Genomic DNA, 19,536 nt, shown 5'->3' with positions numbered 1-19,536 from the left:
GTGTGGGAGCAAAGAGGCTGGAGACAATGACTTTCATCTAGGAGTTTACTGTAGGGGCTCCTCATGTCAGCTGAGAGACCAGTCTGTCATTGAGTCACAGAGAAAGGCTGTGAAAGACATGATGGTAGAAAATGTCCACATCAACATTTTAACATGTCATTACAGAAAAAAAAATACAAATAAAAACCTAAACTTAACAAGTCCCCCTTAACATTTGTGAAAATGTACACATGTAAGTCTCATTACAAAAATGAAACTTGTTTATAAAAGCCAAAAGATGGAAAATGAGTAGACCAAAGTTTTCTCATATTGGAAGCCTTCAGTTCAAAAGCTTGTTTACATTATGTATATATATATATATATATATATATATATATATATATATATATATATACATATATATATATATATATATATATATATATATATATATATATACATATATATATATATATATATATATATATATATATATATATATATATATATACATATATACATATATATATATATATATATATATATATATATATATTAGGGCTGTTTGATTATAGAAAAAAAAAAAAAAATCACGATTATTTTAGCAATAATTGAAATCACGATTATTAAAAACGATTGTTTGTTAACTAGGGATGTCCGATATTGGCTTTTTTGCCAAAAACCGATATGCCGACATTGTCCAACGCTTAATTTCCGATTCCGATATCTACCGATAACGCTGCCGATATATGTGGGATATTAAACTAATTTTAGGTAACATCACATATCTCCTGTCATGGAATTAACACATCATGCCTAATTTTATTGTGATGCTCCATTGGATGCATTCTCAAATGCAACAAGACTTTTAAAATGTAAACACTGTCTGTGCAAAGAATACATACTTCAACTTAACTCTTTCCCTGCCAGAGCATTTTCCAGTGAGATGGTAGCCAGCGCCAGCCTTTTTGGTCATTTTCACTAATCTTTGGAGGCTGACTGAAAATGTTGTGTTAGGTGTTTGATCTGTAAATAATTATATGGACATGTAGTTATTTATCTATGTATGAATTTATGTATTTATTTATTTTCTACTAAAGCCAAATCAAACAGTGTCTTACCTCTGTCCCTGCTGACATTCTACAGCTGAATCTGTTCTGTGTCCTCAGTCTGAATCTGAACTCACTCTAACAGATGAACACTAGCTGTCCTTTGTCTTGTCCCATGTCTGTGGGTCTGTCTTCTCCTTGAATGTCCTCTATAAATGTTTCTTTTCTCTTCCTCCTGTCTGTCATTTTCTCCGTGTCCCCCCCCCCCCGTTTCGGACCTGAGCCGATCCGGGTTTCCCGTGTTCTGTGTCCGTCTCCCTCACCTTCTGTTTCTCCGTTTCTGTCTCTAAATGGTTCTTCTGTAGCTCCATCATATATTGAATTGTCGGACTCTGTCTCCATAATCATCTTTAAGGCTTTTAAAACTGTGCGCGGTTCCTGCACAGTCTGCATTTCTTCATTCACAGTGACTGCCGCTGGATGCGTTGCCATGGGATACGGAGACTCCAGTGCAAAAACGTTAAACCCGGTCCTTCATTTTTCTGAAAAAGCTGCTTAATTGTTTGTTTTTGGACTAAGGAAAGTAATTCACATGATCCGCAACAGCTTCAACTACAGTATAACAGTGAAAACACGGAGTGACGGAAAATCTCATCATTGGCGGAGAAAGAGTTAAGTTGTGGAAAAAATGCCATATTTATTTATTTTCTCTCCCTCCCTCCATGAGTCTATTACAGTGTGGCAACTCTACTGTACAATTTTGAAAACTGCACATTTCTTTCAGCTACAAACAATGCTTCATTTATGCGTCGGTAAATGCCGGTGAAATCAAGGCATTATTTTATCGGCTTTAATAATAGGCAAAAAAAACGACACCGATATTCACCGATATTACATTTTTATGCCAATATCGGGCTGATAATATCGGTGGGCCGATATTATCGGACATCCCTATTGTTAACCTTAAAGTTGTTTATTTTTTTCTTGCGAAACAATGTAAAATATACTCTTTAACCCTTTCATGCATGAATTATGAGAACCTTAGTCAATATTTTTTCTTGAGTGTTTTTATTCCTCTTTAGGCATGAAAAAAGCAATGCAATTGATTTTTTTTTTTTTTTTTCATGACCCTATTTTTCATGGAGTTACAAAAATGTCTACTCAGCTGGACACCATGCGTTTAATTTTTGAAGCAAAGAAACATGTATTTAAAACTCATCATCAGAAAGTGACATACTGTGTGAAAACTATGAAATAAAAACATTTTTAATGCCACTAATCTGATGTTTTCTCACATTTTCCATCCATCCATTATCCACCGCTTATCCGGGGCCGGGTCGCGGGGGTAACAGTCTAAGCAGGGATGCCCAGACTTCCCTCTCCCCAGACACTTCCTCCAGCTCTTCCAGGGGGACCCCGAGGCATTCCCAGGCCAGCCGAGAGACATAGTCTCTCCAGCGTGTCCTGGGTCTTCCCCGAGGTCTCCTCCAAGGGAACATGCCCGGAACACCTCCCCAGGGAGGCGTCCAGGAGGCATCCGAAACAGATGCCTGAGCCACCTCAGCTGGCCCCTCTCGACACGGAGGAGCAGCGGATCTACTCCGAGCTCCTCCCTGGTGACCGAGCTCCTCACCCTATCCCTAAGGGTGCGCCCAGCCACCCGACGGAGAAAACTCATTTCGACCGCTTGTATCCGGGATCTTGTCCTTTCGGTCATGACCCAAAGATCATGACCTGGAACACCTGGAACAGGTCTGACTTACTGCCGGCGATGCGAACCAGACTCCTGCTTCGGTCATACAAGGACCGGACTGCCCTTAACAAAGGGCCCCGGACCCCATACTCCTGAAGCACCCCCCACAGGATATCATGAGGGATCACGGTCGAATGCCTTCTCCAAATCCACAAAACACATGTGGACTGGTTGGGCGAACTCCCATGAACCCTCGAGCACCCGATGGAGGGTATAGAGCTGGTCCAGTGTTCCACGACTAGGACGAAAACCGCATTGTTCCTCCTGGATCCGAGGTTCGACTATCGGTCGGATCCTCCTCTCCAGTACCCTGGAATAGACTTTCCCCGGGAGGCTGAGGAGTGTGATCCCCCTGTAGTTGGAGCACATCCTCCGGTCCCCCTTCTTAAAAAGGGGGACCACCACCCCAGTCTGCCAATCCAGAGGTACTGTCCCCGACTGCCACGCGATGTTACAGAGACGTGTCAGCCAAGACAGTCCCTGCACATCCAGAGACTTAAGGTACTCAGGGCGAATCTCATCCACCCCCGGTGCCCTGCCACCGAGGAGCTTGCCAACCACCTCAGTGATTTCAGCTTGGGTGATGGATGAGTCCACCTCTGAGACCTCAGCCTCTGCTTCCTCCATGGAAGACGTGGCAGTGGAATTGAGGAGGTCCTCGAAGTATTCCTTCCACCATCCGACAACATCCCCAGTCGAGGTCAGTTGTTGTCGATGTTGTCTCACATTTTTATCATACTCAAATACTAGTTATTACTCATTTCATGAAGATAATATCCTCCTGAGACCCAGGAAATTGACAATTTTAGCTTTTTTACACTAAAAAATTGTCTTGATTGGAAACTGCATTATGCAACGGTTTTTTCAGATTAATTTTTAAAATAATTTTTTTTATAGATTGATTTTTAATGGAATGTCCTTTGCAATGGACAGCATTTAAGTTAAACTGTCAAACTTTTTTCCCCTACAGAGGACAAAATGCATTTCTGGGTCTCTGGAGGATGTGCAAAAAAACAAAACAAACTTTTTGTTTCAGAAAACTATGGGGCGCCGAATGTAAAAATTCAGTCACTGTTTAAAGGTGACATTTTGTGAACATTTAGCTCACTTTTCTCACATTTAGCTCATCTTTCTTTAATTTGAGACACAAATTTGTGTAAAACTGCATGTTCTTTAGATTTGTTAAAAATGTGTACAAATGAAAAATAAATCCTATATCTAAATGTTAAATCTAAATGTAAATGTTAACTCTAAATCTAAATGTTAAATCTAAATCCTAAATCTAAATGTTAAATCTAAATCCTAAATCTAAATCTAAATGTTAAATCTAAATCTAAATGTTAAATCTAAATCTAAATCCTAAATCTAAATCTAAATGTTAAATCTAAATCTAAATGTTAAATCTAAATCTAAATGTTAAATCTAGATCTAAATCCTAAATCTAAATGTTAAATCTAAATCCTAAATCTAAATGTTAAATCTAAATCTAAATCCTAAATCTAAATGTTAAATCTAAATCCTAAATCTAAATGTTTAGAAAATATGCAAATTAGGCAGGTTGGCCCACACCCTTTGCCTCAGCCCCGCCCACATCACCGACAGCAGAAAGAAGAGACATGGTGGGCTCGGAAATCGAGAGGGCAGTTATAGCTGGTGTATGGGCTGCCCTTCAGGGCACTGCTCCACCGGTGCAGTCCACACCACAAACGGTAAGTCAAGCGGTTGAATTTCAACTTTTTAGCTCTTCATGAACAGAGTTACCGCTAACTTGAAGCGTGAAGTTGGTTCCGTAAACGGAACCAGTTCCGAGTTCCGAAAACGGAACTGCTCCGTTTATGGAACCTGTTCCGTTTTCGGAACTCGCAACCAGTTCCGTTTAAGGGTCCAGTCCCGTTTACGTGTCATGGAAGTAAGCCGTGCTCCGACCTCCATGCACCGCTTAGCGTCCTCCAAGCCCGGCTCCTGCGGGGCTTGGAGCTGCTCTAACCCGCAGTGAATCGCGAGAACAAGCCGGTCCTCCACGGACCTCGGATCTCGTTCTGAATAATGCTCTCCATCAGGTCCGACCCATAAATTAATACACATGTGCACTCTTCTGCTGTTTAGATTTTCTTTAATGCTGGTGAATATCATTTTATTTTACTTCATTAATGCCAACCCCAACTTCCACATCGCCGGTTGTGCCCTGCACAAAGCGGGCTCCAGGCTTCTAGCGCCAGCTTGCAGACTGGTGCACTAAGCCGCTGTGACCCGGTACACCACACCGCAGCACGGACCTCCAAGCTCCAGGCTCATCAGGTCTTCCAAGGCCGGCTTCTGTGGGCCTGGGAGGTGCTCTAAAACGGGCTGAACCGGGAGACCAAGCCGCCTCTCCACGGACCTCGGATCTAGTTCAGAATAATGCTCTCCTTCAGGTCTGAGCCAAAAAGTAATACACATTTGCACTCCTCTGCTGTTTACATTTTCTTTAATGCTGGTGAATGTCATTTATGACTTCCTTAATGTTAACTCCAACTCCCACATCGCCGCATGCCATGGAAGCCGTCCTACGGGCTCCAAACGCCGGCCTCTGCGGCTTGCAAAGCCTCGCAGCGAGCCGCTGCGACCCGGGGCGCGGATCCAGTTCCGACAATCGTTTTCGTTCACAGAACTCGGAACCAAGCCAGGGTGGATGCTCTACTTTGACCATGAAAAGATGACAAATTGCATTTTACACCAATTATTTGCATGTATTGATCGGATTAGTGGTTAAGAAGTTCTTAAACATTTTAGAGCAGTAGATGATTTTGGACTGTGGTGGTTTGGGTCTGTATGGGCTGAATAGAGTTACTGTGTCATACTGTCATATATTCCTTGAACGGTATGATTATAGAACGTTATGACATGTTTAAAGTTGTATAAGGAATAAAATTATAATACAATGTGATATAGGAATGACTCGTGCGCTGTCCATGGTGCTGTATTACACATATGCAGCGTACAGGGCTAATAGAAATACAGGTAAATTCATTGTTTGAAGTAAAACAAAAACTTTTCTTAAACACAAAACAAACAACAACAACAAAAACAACAACAACAACAACAACAACCATAAGTTCTCAATAAAATCGGATGAGTGACTCCCCTGAAACACCTTCTTTCAAACACATTCAAAACAAAGATAAACTTTCGCGGATCTGCTTCCGTGTAAGGGTCTCGGATTCAGCACAACGGACAGCGCACGATTCATTCCTCATATCACATTATAGATTTTTCCCCCTTAACTTTAAACATGTCATAACGTTCTATAATGGAGCCCGCTTTGTGCAGGGCACAACCGGCGATGTGGAAGTTGGGGTTGGCGTTAATGAAGTAAAATAAAATGATATTCACCAGCATTAAAGAAAATCTAAACAGCAGAAGAGTGCACATGTGTATTAATTTATGGGTCGGACCTGATGGAGAGCATTATTCAGAACGAGATCCGAGGTCCGTGGAGGACCGGCTTGTTCTCGCGATTCACTGCGGGTTAGAGCAGCTCCAAGCCCCGCAGGAGCCGGGCTTGGAGGACGCTAAGCGGTGCATGGAGGTCGGAGCACGGCTTACTTCCATGACACTTAAACGGGACTGGACCCTTAAACGGAACTGGTTGCGAGTTCCGAAAACGGAACAGGTTCCATAAACGGAGCAGTTCCGTTTTCGGAACTCGGAACTGGTTCCGTTTACGGAACCAACTTCACGCTTCAAGTTAGCGGTAACTCTGTTCATGAAGAGCTAAAAAGTTGAAATTCAACCGCTTGATTTACCGTTTGTGGTGTGGACTGCACCGGTGGAGCAGTGCCCTGAAGGGCAGCCCGTACGCCAGCTATAACTGCCCTCTCGATTTCCAAGCCCACCATGTCTCTTCTTTCTGCTGTCGGTGATGTGGGCGGGGCTGAGGCAAAGGGTGTGGGCCAACCTGCCTAATTTGCATATTTTCTAAACATTTAGATTTAGATTTAGGATTTAGATTTAGATTTAACATTTAGATTTAGGATTTAGATTTAACATTTAGATTTAGGATTTAGATTTAACATTTAGATTTTGTCATACCCGCAGCCAGACGTTAGTCTGGTTTTGTCTGTCTTTTATGTTTTGTTTGTCATTTCCTGTTTTATTTTGTTAAGTTTCCCCTCATGTGTCTTGTCTGTCGTCTTTACTTCCTGTTCCCTGTTCTCCCTGACCTCTTACCTGATTACCTGTCTCCGCCCTGATTTGCTCCACCTGTGTCTAGTTGTCTTCCCTCCCTTTTGTGTATTTAAACCCTGTCTCTTCCCTTAGTCAGACGCCAGTTTGTAACTCTTGTAGTTCTAACCAGTGTTTTGACCTCGTTTGTTCGTTTTGTCTGCCTGTTGTGACCCTTTTTGGATTCCTCGGTTTTTTGCCTTCTGCCTGCTCCCTGTCGGTTTTGTCTGCCTCATCTGGTTTCCTGGTTTCGATCTTCTCGCCCTGACTTTTTGGTACGTGAGTATTTGTCTAGCCCTTATGTCCTGTTGCCTGAGTGATAGCCTGCCTGTGCATGACCTGTTTCCGTCCCTGACCTCCCTTTGCTTTTCCCCAGTCGGGAAAAATACCCCAAACGCCGCTCGGGGAGACGGGCTGCTGCCCTCAAACCGGAGGACGAATCAGAGGAGGATTTCTCCTACCATTATCCTCAAGATTCTGTCACTATTATTACTCTTACACTTTTGTGTAACTAATAAACCTTTTGAACCTTATTTTTGTGTCCGAGTTCCTGCATTTGGATTCAGTGTTTGTACTAACGCCTTCACAGATTTAGCATTTAGATTTAGATTTAGGATTTAGATTTAGATTTAACATTTAGATTTAGATTTAACATTTAGATTTAGATTTAACATTTAGATTTAGATTTAACATTTAGATTTAGGATTTAGATTTAACATTTAGATTTAGGATTTAGATTTAACATTTAGATTTAGAGTTAACATTTACATTTAGATTTAACATTTAGATTTAGGATTTATTTTTCATTTGTACACATTTTTAACAAATCTAAAGAACATGCAGTTTTACACAAATTTGTGTCTCAAATTAAAGAAAGGTGAGCTAAATGTGAGAAAAGTGAGCTAAATGTTCACAAAATGACACCTTTAAACAGTGACTGAATTTTTACATTCGGCGCCCCATAGAAAACTGTTAATTACAGGTTAATAACAATTAGCAACTGATTTACACTAAAACATGTTACTGCAGATCAGGTTTATCAAAAGCAGTAAAGTCACAGTAATTGTATGAATTGCAGTGTTTGGAATGATGCATAAGAGTCCACTGTGTTGAGTGATATGGAACTAAAACAACAAAACCCATGAATAAACAACAGAACAGCTGTAGAATAGCTGTCCACTGGAAGGACCACTATGCATGAAAGGGTTAAACATGAATAAAGCTTTTAAACACTAAAACAAAGAATGTTCACTTTTGTACGAAACAAAACAAAAAAAAATCTTTGAATGGAAATAAGTATACTGTAAATTCAAGTCTGTTTCCTTTTGTAAACAAATAGTGCTCTGTAATTAAACTGCTGTAGACTTGCCATAGAACCATAGCAATAAAAAAAAAAAACCAACTCATGTAAAGTGCAAATTATAAATTCAAGTATGTTCAATGTAGTAGCAGCTGGTGTAAAATAATGTCTTGAAGGCCAAACCTAGCATTTGTCCAGTGTTTTCACCATTAGTCTGAAGCCCCAGTTGTCAGTGGTGTTAATGGAGCACATACCTTTGACCAGGTCATGGACTCTGTTTTCTTTTGTCTCCGATGGTGATGAGAAGGGAGCTGCACCTAAAGAGATTCAGAGATTGAAGATTGCATTGCGGACGAAGTTAGAGACGGAGTTGTTGTTTTTTTGTGTGTTTTGGTTTTTCATCAGATTATCATGGTGGTTAAACTTTAGATGTTTACAAAGGTTTGTTGTGTTAGCGGTCGGTGCAGACACAACTACAAACACTTTTAGCATGTGATGTGTTTTTGCTCTTTGTCTTCTTCATCAAACCCAAAGTGATTCCATACAATTGAATTTGACTTGCCTTTTTTGTTTACCAAGCACTTCTGCTGTGATTCTCCAGCCATTTTCCCAGACCACTAGGTACAACTTTCTTCGTGGGGTGGACCTGCCGGCTAGCTGTTAGCTAGAGCAGCTCATGGTAGCCTGGCAGCCAGACTAGCATTCTGGACAAGTAGGAAAAAAAAAAGTCAAAAGCATAGCAACAATAGGGACGAGATCTCACGGTGGCCTGTGGCTTACTTCCGGTGGCTGTGGTACCGCTGCCACTGTTCTATTGGTACAGAGCAGTTGACAGTGGCTAGCGCATAATACAACTGTATGGACGTTCCAACCATGCATGAAGTAAATGTGTTTGTCAGTTATAGAATGGGCCCCACGGTGCCGCTGCGGGGCCACATCGTCAACATATCTGCCGTGGGGCACATACCAAGGGCATGGGGATCACGGCTCTGCCGCGGCCCTACTGCAGTGCCGCGGCACCTGGCACCGAGAAGTTAGTCACAGGCGGTGTCGGTGCCTCAATATGCACCCGCTGTCTCTCCAGTAGGGACGAGATCTCACTGTGGCCTGTGGCACCGGTGCCTGAGGTGCCGGTGCCTGTGGTTCACTATTTCTGGTGCCAGTGGCTTATTTCCAGTGGCTGTGGTACCGCTGCCACTGTTCTATTGGTACAGAGCAATTTACAAAGGCTAGCGCATCATACGACTATACGGACGTTCAAGCCAGGCATGAAGTAAATGTGTCTGATGGTTACAGAGTGGGAGTCAGGCTAATAATGCAGACGTAAGTTTGTTCGTGAATATAGACCAGATTTTATTGAAATGAGTACTTTTGAGACTGAGTGAAGCAGACATTTTTTCAACTGAAATTCTGTTAAATTAAGATTTTTTTTTTTTTAAGATACGACTTTATTCCCTCAATATTAATACTTTTATTCTCAATATATCACTTCATTCTCGTAAAATTATGACTTTTTGTATTTGACTTTATTCTCATGAAAATACAGGTTTCATCTTCATATTTTACGACTTTATTCTCGTAGTGACAAGTGTTTTTCTTTTCTTATGTGGCCCTAATATGCCTTTGTAGTTAAAAGGTTCTTCCAGTGTGGAATATTTAGCTGATTTCTGGTTTTCCAGTGGAGGACGATTGTCTTCTTGACGACAGTTAGGGCCGTGAATAATATTGTTTTAATCAGTGTAATGGTCCATTAGGGGATGGAGGATGGATAAAAAAATAAAAAAAATAAATAACAAAAAAAGAAGAAAGAAACATTTATTGATACAAGGTTGAATGTTCACTGGGCTTAGGATAGCGACCCTGAAATGTGGCTGCCAGCTCGGCCACACTCTGTTTAAAACGGATGCATATGTCCGAGTTGGAGAATGTGGTGGACAAAGACATGAAATAAACATTTCAGTTCACTAGAATCCCGTTTAAAGCTTGTTGACATTTCATACAAAGGTTAGCGCCAACACTGATTAGGGTTTCTACTTTTGTCAGTTGTAGTTCAGTTATCTGTGCATCATCAGCATTGTGAACAAGGCGCTTCCTTAGCTCACAGTCCAGTGGAACTCACAGAAACCCTTGGCACCGCACCATGGCACCTGGCACTGAGCTGTGGCACCGCGGTGCCACGGCACCTGGTGTGGTACCGGAAGTGAGCCACAGGCGGTGTCGGTGCCTCAATATGCACCCACTGTCTCTCCACCAACATCTGTCACCGAACACAGGCTAACATCGGTAGCTCGCTAGCTTGTGATAAGCATTAGCATTAGCCACAAGCACAAACAAGTGAGGTATTCTGAACACTGAACCGACAGCTAATGTTCTTCTGAACACATAGTTGGTGTTAGTGTTTACCTAAGTCACAGACCATGGACAGGTCTGATGGATCAATACAGTAAGATAACAGCTTTGACACTCACCTGCTGTCCTCAAGTGTATCCCCGGTCCAAATCCTAAACATGGCGGGGATGCGGCTCCAGGTACCGGATGGACAAACAGAAACAAAACCCATTCAGTTATCTCTGCTAATCATGATTATTGCACTGCACTATGCTGGAGGAAAAATAGTACAATCAACTTCTATGGTTTAGTAATGACACACAGTTTATACAAAACATTCCACCACCACCCCCCTCCCCTTCAGAAAATAGAGGTTAAATTTTATAGTTTGGCCAATAGAACTAGGGGGCGCAGTGGCGCAGTGTTAAGTACTGCGCCTCACAGCAGGAAGGTCGTGGGTTCGAGCCCTACCCCCTGCTGTGGGAGTTTGCATGTTCTCCCCTCCCATTCAAAAACATGCACACAGTGAGAATGCAAGTGAATGCCCCCCCTATGAGGGGAAATGTTGGCATGTTGCCTTAAAATAGGTTAGGTTAGATAGGGGGCGGGGGTGCCGCATCGGCAGTATCTGGTCTCATGGACTCGGGGTCCTTCGTACGGACGGGCATGGGGTTCACAGACTTTGTCGAGGTTGGCTGGTAGGAAGATGAAGTTCGCCCATGTTCGGAAGTATGTCGGCCTTGGGGAAGTGATGACATAAACAGGTGCCGACGGTAGGCGGGGAGTAGATAGCGTCAAGGTAACAGCGTCAACATATCTGCCGTGGGGCATATACCAAGGGCATGGGGATCACGGCCCTATCGAGGTATGTATGTCGAGGTATGTCGACTCCAAAAGTAGGAGGGGTGAATGGTGTGAATGAGGAGAGATGGAGAATGACTGAGTGAATGGTTGTGAATGGGTATGAAAGAGGGGAGGTGGCGAATGGGTTGGCAGGCAGCCCACACCCATTCCCATCCCCCCTATTGCTACCCATGGTACCTAAGTTTAAACAGCAGCAGTCTGGCTGCCTTTTGGTGCTGAACAAATTTGCTTTGTAACTTCATAAAATATATGAGGCTTTGGACTCTTTTTTGATTGATTGCCTTTTCAGAGCATGTGACAGAGTTGCATTAAAACGGTTTTAAAAATGTAAGGAGTAGAAAGTAGATTGTGTTTAGGTTTGAGAGACAGCAGGTGCATATTGAGGCACCGACACCGCCTGTGGCTCACTTCCGGTACCACGGCTCGGTGCCAGGTGCCGTAGTACCGTGGTGCCGCAGCTCAGTGCCAGGTGCCGCAGCGGCACCGAACCACGTCAGTTCTTCATAGAAGAGTTCCAACTCATTACTAGCAGATGCGTACTTCTGCAAACAGATTGACATATTATAAACACTGACTTTGTTGTTGTGTTTGCATGGTGATTGTTGTGTTCTTCCCATTATTTTTTTTTTGCAACCCTTTAATGAAAACGTGATAATAAAAGCTTTTGGAAAACTGGGGCCTGCATAATCCTAATATAATCTAATATCATAGATATGCAATGGAAAATGTTTGAAGGGGAATAAGGAGCAGTGTGTCATGAAAAGAACAAGGTAAAAGCTATAGGTGAGCACATGACAAGATAAAAACAGAAGGAACACAATAAATTAGAAATAACTGATACTGGTCAAATCAAATCAAATTTATTATATATCGCCAAATCATAACAAAAGTTACCTCATGGCACTTTACAAATACAGCTGGTCAAAACCAGACTCTCAAACCAATTTACAGAAACCCAACAGAATCCTCCAGGAGCAAACACTGGTGACAGTGGCGAGGAAAAACTTCCTTTTAACAGGCGGTCACCTGGAGCAGACCCTGAGTCCTGGAGGATGGTCGTCTGCCTTGACCAGTTGGAGTAAAAGAGAGAGGGTAAAGGAAGAGAAAAAAATAGAGAGAGAAAGAGACTGGGGGACGGGGAGGGACACATAGATGCAATTAATGCACAGATAACTGAACTAGAACTGTCAAAAAGTAGATCAGCTGGTGTTAATATAATTACTACAAACCAGAACAAATGTACATAACTGTTAATACTACTACTACAAATACAAGTATTAAAAGTGGATATACTACTACAACGGTTGGTGCAAATAGTAGCAACCTCTACCATCTATGGAACAATATAATAAACACTATCAGACCTGTATGGATGAGTGAGTAATGACGAAGAAGGCAGGAGAGAGGCAGGATCACAGCAACAGGTCCAGAGGTTTTTTTTAACAGGTCCAGAGTTGATCCACGGAAAATCCTGGGAGAAAGGCTTCAACCGTTGGCCTAGTCAAACCCACAATTTACCCCGTACTTCCTCTTGATACGTTTATTTCATGTCCTTGTCCACCACATTCTCGAACTTATTGGACACATACATCCGTTTTAAACAGTCTGTTTCAACATTGTACCAATTAACGTTTCTCTCTTTTTACCCATCCTCCATCCCCTAATGGACCATTACACTGATTAAAACATTATTCACGGCCCTAACTGTCGCCAAGAAGACAATCGTCCCCCACTGGAAAACCAGAAATCAGCTAAATATTCCACACTGGAAGAACCTGTTAACTACAACGGCGTATTAGGTCCACATAAGAAAAACACCTGTCACTGTGAGAATAAAGTCGTAAAATATCGAGATGAAACCTGTATTTTCATCAGAATAAAGTCGAATACAAAAAGAGTCATAATTTTACGAGAATAAAGTGATATATTGAGAATAAAAGCAATAATATTGAGGGAATAAAGTCGTATCTTTTAAAAAATCTTAAACGAAATTTCAGTTGGAAAAAAAAAACAAAACTCTGCTTCAATTTCAAAAGTACTCATTTCAACAAAATCTGGTCTAGATTCACGAACAAACTGACCTGCATTAGCCTGACTCCCATTCCATACCCGACAAACACATTTACTTCATGCCTGGCTGGAACGTCCGTATAGTCGTATGATGCACTAGCCACTGTCAACTGCTCCGTACCAACAGAACAGTGGCAGCGGTACCACAGCCACTGGAAACAAGCTACTGGCACCAGAAACAGTGAACCACAGGCACCGGCAGCCACCAGAAGTGCCACAGTGAGATCTCATCCCTTCTGTAAAATTTCGAGGAGCAGAGAAGAGCTCATTGTATCACCAGAGCGTGTCATTGGCTGAACTGAGTGTGAAAATCACCGCTGTTTTGGTTTGGTTCATTTCATTTGACTTGAGGCGTATGCTTTCTGGAAAGGTGCCTCTGTAATATCCAGACTAAGGCAAGATTTGTGCCAGGCTACAACTACCGCTAGTTGGGACAATATTGCCCCCAGCCAGTGTCCCGTACAATTTTTATCCAAATAAAGTGAAATTTACTATAGTAAATGACAAATAAACAACAGGACCGTAGAGAAAACTTCAGCACAGCTTGAAGGGGTATGTTTTATATATAGATGTAAAAAAAATATTGTTTTTTTTAGATATATGTAGGAGTGTCATTGTTGTATTTAAATATTTGTTAAATTAAACCTCCTTAGTTTGCCTTCAAATTGAACATTTTGCCCTCCTCGTACATTCTAAAGCTTGATATATTGGATGTACTGTATAAATATAAGAATGTTATAAATGTTTAGCATATTTCAGGCAATAGAATTTACAAGGTGGGCAAGAATGTTCTTTTAGATTTTAAGCTTCAGGGGCTTGGGTAGCAGAAACAAGCACAAACAAATGTCATTTAATTTCATTGATATTTCATTACGTAATACATAACAATATAACAACATAACAATGTCTAACAATATATGTACATGTACAATGAAACAATACACAAGTCATTAAAAACAATGACAACAGATATCTTAGAACAGATAAAAACAAATTTCTTTAATGTTTGTAAGAAGTGTAGCCCAGATACTCGTAAGTGAAACAGATAATGTTCCGTCCTGGCCTAGGGCTTTACCGAGACGTACATAATGTGCTCTTTTTGTCCCCTCCCAACTCCCAAGCACACACATCAGTCCAACACTACAGTCCAAATATTTATTATGAAATAACTAAAGGAGGGTTAGGGGAGGGCTCGGCTAAAACAAGAAACAAGTCGTCTTCAAGGTTCAAACTAAATTCTCTAATCCAAAACAAAATGCAAGAAATAAAATACATTAAACTAACCTAAACTCCCTAACCAAAAACAGGAGAAAAGGTGAAAACAAAAAAAAAACTGCCCTCCCCTACCAGAAAATAGAACTGATTCACAAAAGAAAACACTAATTACAACTATATACAATTTACCAATTACACGGACACAGTCGAACACACACGATGACTGACAACCAGGAAACACACACAGGAACTCTTGTTGGGAGTTGGCAGGGAGCAAAAAGAGCACATTATGTATGTCTCGGTAAACCCCTAGGCCGGGCCGTAACATAACTTGGGGACTCGTCCTCACAAAAAAAACCGCCCTCCCCTACCAGAAAATAGGACTGATTCACAAAAGAAAACACTATTTACAGCTATTTACAATCTAACACAGACACAAAGGCACACACGACGACTGACAACAGACGCACACACAGGATACATGGTTGAGAGCTGGCAGGGGGCAAAGAAGACGACTTGCTGCTGGATCCAGGCCCATTTAAATATGGTGATCTATCTGGCTCCACCAATCAGCAGCTTCCTGCATTAAACAAAAGGGACACAAAAGAAACACAGCACCCCCACAGGACTGGGGGGAAAACACACACAGTAACAGAAAATATATACATATACACACAAATTATGACCCAGGGTCATAACAATAAAAACATATGTTATATGTCTTTACTTTTTACAAGTGGAACAGGTAAAAACATATGTCTTGGAGACATAGCAGGGAATGTTTTCACATCCTCTGTGATACCACTCGTTGCATTCACTGCACTCTATCATCCAGCGCCCATCGTCGGGTTGGCGGCAGCGACAGAACACATCTATTGTATGAACTTGGGGCGGTCCACGTCGACGGCAAGGAGCTGAAGGGAAAGGAGGTATCCTGTTCCTCTCGAAGCATCTCACCAGGTGTTCTCGCATCACAGTCTGACTGTGAGATCACATGGTGAGATGCCACGGCAGAGACCCTCTGCAAAGGCTATCTCATACCTGGTGAACGGAGTGACGAACCAGTACTCGACCAGGGAGATGCTCAATGAGGTGAGCAGCACTCATGTACTGTCACTACTTAAAGGGGCAATTTGTAATGTTTCTACTTTAAAACATTTGAAAATTAATTCACATTATCAAGATCATCTTGTTTTTGGTTCGGTTTGTTTGATTATTAACACTCTAGCAGCAAAACCATTGGTTGAATTCATACCAAACTGGGTTAATAGATGGCCAGTGACCCAGAATAGATGTCATTCCAATTTGGGAAAAATAGGTCAAAGTTTAAATTTTTATTAATTTTTTGAATCTTTTTTTTCCCATTCACTTATAATGGGCAAAATTCTACATGTCTGTAGCAGCAAAACCATCGGTTGACTTCATATCAAATTTGGTTCATAGATTGCCAGTGACCCAGAATAAATGTCATTGCATTTTGGGAAAAATGGGTGAAAGTTTCAGTTTTTTATGAATTTTTTAAACCCCACCCCACTCCACCCCGCCCATTTACTTACAATGGGCGAAATTCCACATGTCTATAGCAACAAAACTATTGGTTGAATTCATACCATTTGGGTTTATAGGTTGCCAGTGACCCAGAAAAGATCACATTACATTTTGGGAAAAGTAGGTCAAAGTTCCAGTTTTTTATGAATTTTTAAAATCTTTTTTGTCTCCCATTTATGTATAATGGGAGAAATTTCAAATGTCTATAAAAACATCAATTTTGGTTCAATTTACTTCAAACTTGGCACATAAATAGAGGCAATTGATATGCTGAAATCAGCACATGCAGTTGGATTGATGCCAAAATGAGCTACAATACGTGCGAGGGGTGGGGTTTGTTGTGTCTGGCACCACTTATTTTCTAAAGAATTAATGTGCAATTGGACGCTCCACAACCCACTGGTGTGTCATAGTGCTTTCTGCTGTATATGTGCTCAGGTGAAAAGCTTTTTCGGCTCCCTGACTGAGGAAACAGGCTCAGAGATGAGATGCATCCAACAGGCCTATGAAACCATTGAGGACAACATCCGCTGGACTGACTCTAACCTTCCTCTGCTGCAGAACTGGCTCAACAAACACATGGGCAGAGTGGTCCATGAAGATCTGTAGTGATATGGAAAACAGAGAAGGTGAAGGATAAACCCGTCGCTTCTTGAGTCATGTATTGTGTGCTCATGAGAGACTGAAACAACAAATATGATGACAATTATTTTGATATCTTTTAAATCAAGGCACCTTGTTTAATAACTGACCTGACTTCAGATTTGATTCCAAAATAAATTTTTTTCCATTTGTAAAATGTCATCTTACCACCATTATAAACTGTGAACTACAGGCTGAAACTGGTGCAGCGCCTCCATATTATGAGAGTTATAGTGGAGTATGAGGCACTGTTATTATTATTAGTACTTTATTTTACCAGGTAAAATCAATTGAGAACAGCTCTCATTTCCAATGATGACCTGGCAAGAGGCTCCAACAGACAAAAACTAAGACAAAACAAAAGTAAAACAGCTAAAAGGAAACAGTACAGACGAAAACTGCTAATGCCCTGAAAACAGAGCGTGAAAGGAGATTACCCCAGAGGAAAAAGAGCCATTAGTTTGTTATTGTCATTGCTCTACTTTTTTTTTTAGACAGGATTGATTAATAAATATTCAAAAACAGTCTTTGACAAACCTGTTTTCCCTCATTTCACATAAAAATATTTTGCAGTGTGTGTGCATTTCTGCTTACCTGTACTTGTTTGCGTTTATGTGTATGTGTTAAAGTTGTTAAAAGGAGGTGTTGTGCAGCTTGTGTCAGGTTTGTGTTGTTTTATTACTGCAGGGACCGAAATTTACATTGTACAGTGTTTTATGAAGGTACACGGGGGGAATATTAATAAATGTAGCTTTGTCCCATGGCATGATCCATTCTCAGCTGAAATGACAAAACACTTAGGTCAGGGGTGTCAAATTCATTTTAGTTCAGGGCCCACATTCAGCCCAATTTGATCGTCAGTGGGCCGAACCATTAAAATAATAGTATAATAACCTATAAATAATGACAACTCCAAGATTTTCTCTTTGTTTTATAGCAACAAAGAATGTAAAATTCTGAAAATATTTACATTTACAAACTATCCAAACAAAAAGACGTAAATAACCTGAAAAAACCTAAAATTTCTTAAGAAAAATAAGTGCAATTTTAACAATATTATGCCTCATCATTTATAGATGTACAAACAATGCTACACAAACATTTGGTAACAGGCATAATATTGATACAATTTTAAGTTTGGAATTTGTTACTAAACTATGAACAATTTCTACAATATTATGTATCAGCTTATTATTAACAACTTACAGATCAGAGTGGATCTACAAATGCAGAAAACATTTAGTAACAGGAAGAATATTGTTAATATTACGCTTTAAAGGGTTATTATTACTATTATATTTTTGATCATATTAGTCTGTATGTGGAAGCTGAACTAAAATCAGTTCAACATCCTTGATTGTTAATATCAGTGTAATTTTTGCACTTTGCAAATTCATGCCACAGGCTGGACTGGAACCTTGAGAGGGCCGGTTTTGGCCCGTGGGCCGCTTGTTTGACACCTGTGACTTAGATTGAGTGGGATTCGAACTGCCAACCCTCTGGTTTATTGGACGGTCCGCTCTAGCTGCTCCTAAACCACAAAAACTACTGTAAAAAATGCAGTTTAATATCTAGAGTCTATAACGTCTGAAGTAGTGAATTATGACACCATGTTTTCTGTAAAGTGGAAAAAAACACCTAGAGGGTTGGGTTAAATTTGCTAATAATAAAGTTATAATAATAAAATCTATTTATATAGCACTTTTTGCAGAAAGGTTTCAGAAAGTGCTTTACAATAAAATCAGAAATAAAATACAGACAAAAAAACAACTCAAATATCAGATTCTGTATTTTTATTTGTTGCCGTTTCTTTTCTTTCCAATAGTTGACACAGAATTATTTTATGAATGGTGGTTCTTCTCTTAGATTACAGTTCAATGTCACTGCAGTTAAATGTAAATCTGTCATGCAATATGTTTTTTTTTAAAATATGACACAGTGTGAGTCTTTGAAGGCAGCGATTAATCTGAAAATAATGTTTTTGGACTCTCGACTTCATCTTAAAGCATCTGTTTTGATTACCGGACATGACATTTTTATGTGACTTACTCCAGATATTTGGTTGGATGTAAGTTACTGTTTGATGAAAGGCTTTAGTTTGATCTGTGGTGTTTGTCATACTGCTGTAATCATCCTACTTTTATGGGATGAATTTTGTTGCACTCGAAATGTCAAAGGACGATGTGTGTTTTGTTTGGATTAAACTTTGTACCAATACAATCACTACTGCTTTATTTTTATTACTTGCACTTATGTCACATTTTCAGATTTAATATCACACACAGACGAATGGTTTCACTATATAACAGTTACAATACAACTCCTGTCTTTGTTTTAATTGATGGATTCACAATCATCAATCAATTACTTACTATTGAATTATGACTACAACATTTTTTTGACAAAGGATGAGCCAAAAAGTCCAATTTCTCTTGCTCCTGCTAATTAAATGTGAATATTTTCAACTTCTTTCCTCCTTTATAAGAGTACACTGAATATCTTTAGGTTGTGAACCGAGCAGCATATTTTTAGGGCATTATCTTGGGCTTTGGGAAAGACTTTTACTTAGTTTTTCAATCAAAAAA

At 40.5% G+C, this 19,536-nt stretch overlaps 1 long non-coding RNA gene across 1 annotated transcript; it reads left to right on the top strand.

Moving 5' to 3' along the window:
• Nucleotides 1–15,793: 15,793 nt before the first annotated feature.
• On the top strand, nucleotides 15,794–17,208 carry LOC115425598 (uncharacterized). Its single transcript, XR_003936251.1, has 2 exons — nucleotides 15,794–15,853; nucleotides 16,748–17,208. It is a non-coding gene; the product is annotated as an uncharacterized LOC115425598 (long non-coding RNA).
• Nucleotides 17,209–19,536: the final 2,328 nt, after the last annotated feature.

Source organism: Sphaeramia orbicularis, chromosome 9 (genome assembly GCF_902148855.1).
Source record: "Sphaeramia orbicularis chromosome 9, fSphaOr1.1, whole genome shotgun sequence".
Lineage (NCBI taxonomy): Eukaryota > Metazoa > Chordata > Actinopteri > Kurtiformes > Apogonidae > Sphaeramia > Sphaeramia orbicularis.
The sequence above is the reverse complement of the archived record's forward strand: the minus strand, read 5'-3'. Positions and strand labels throughout refer to the sequence as shown.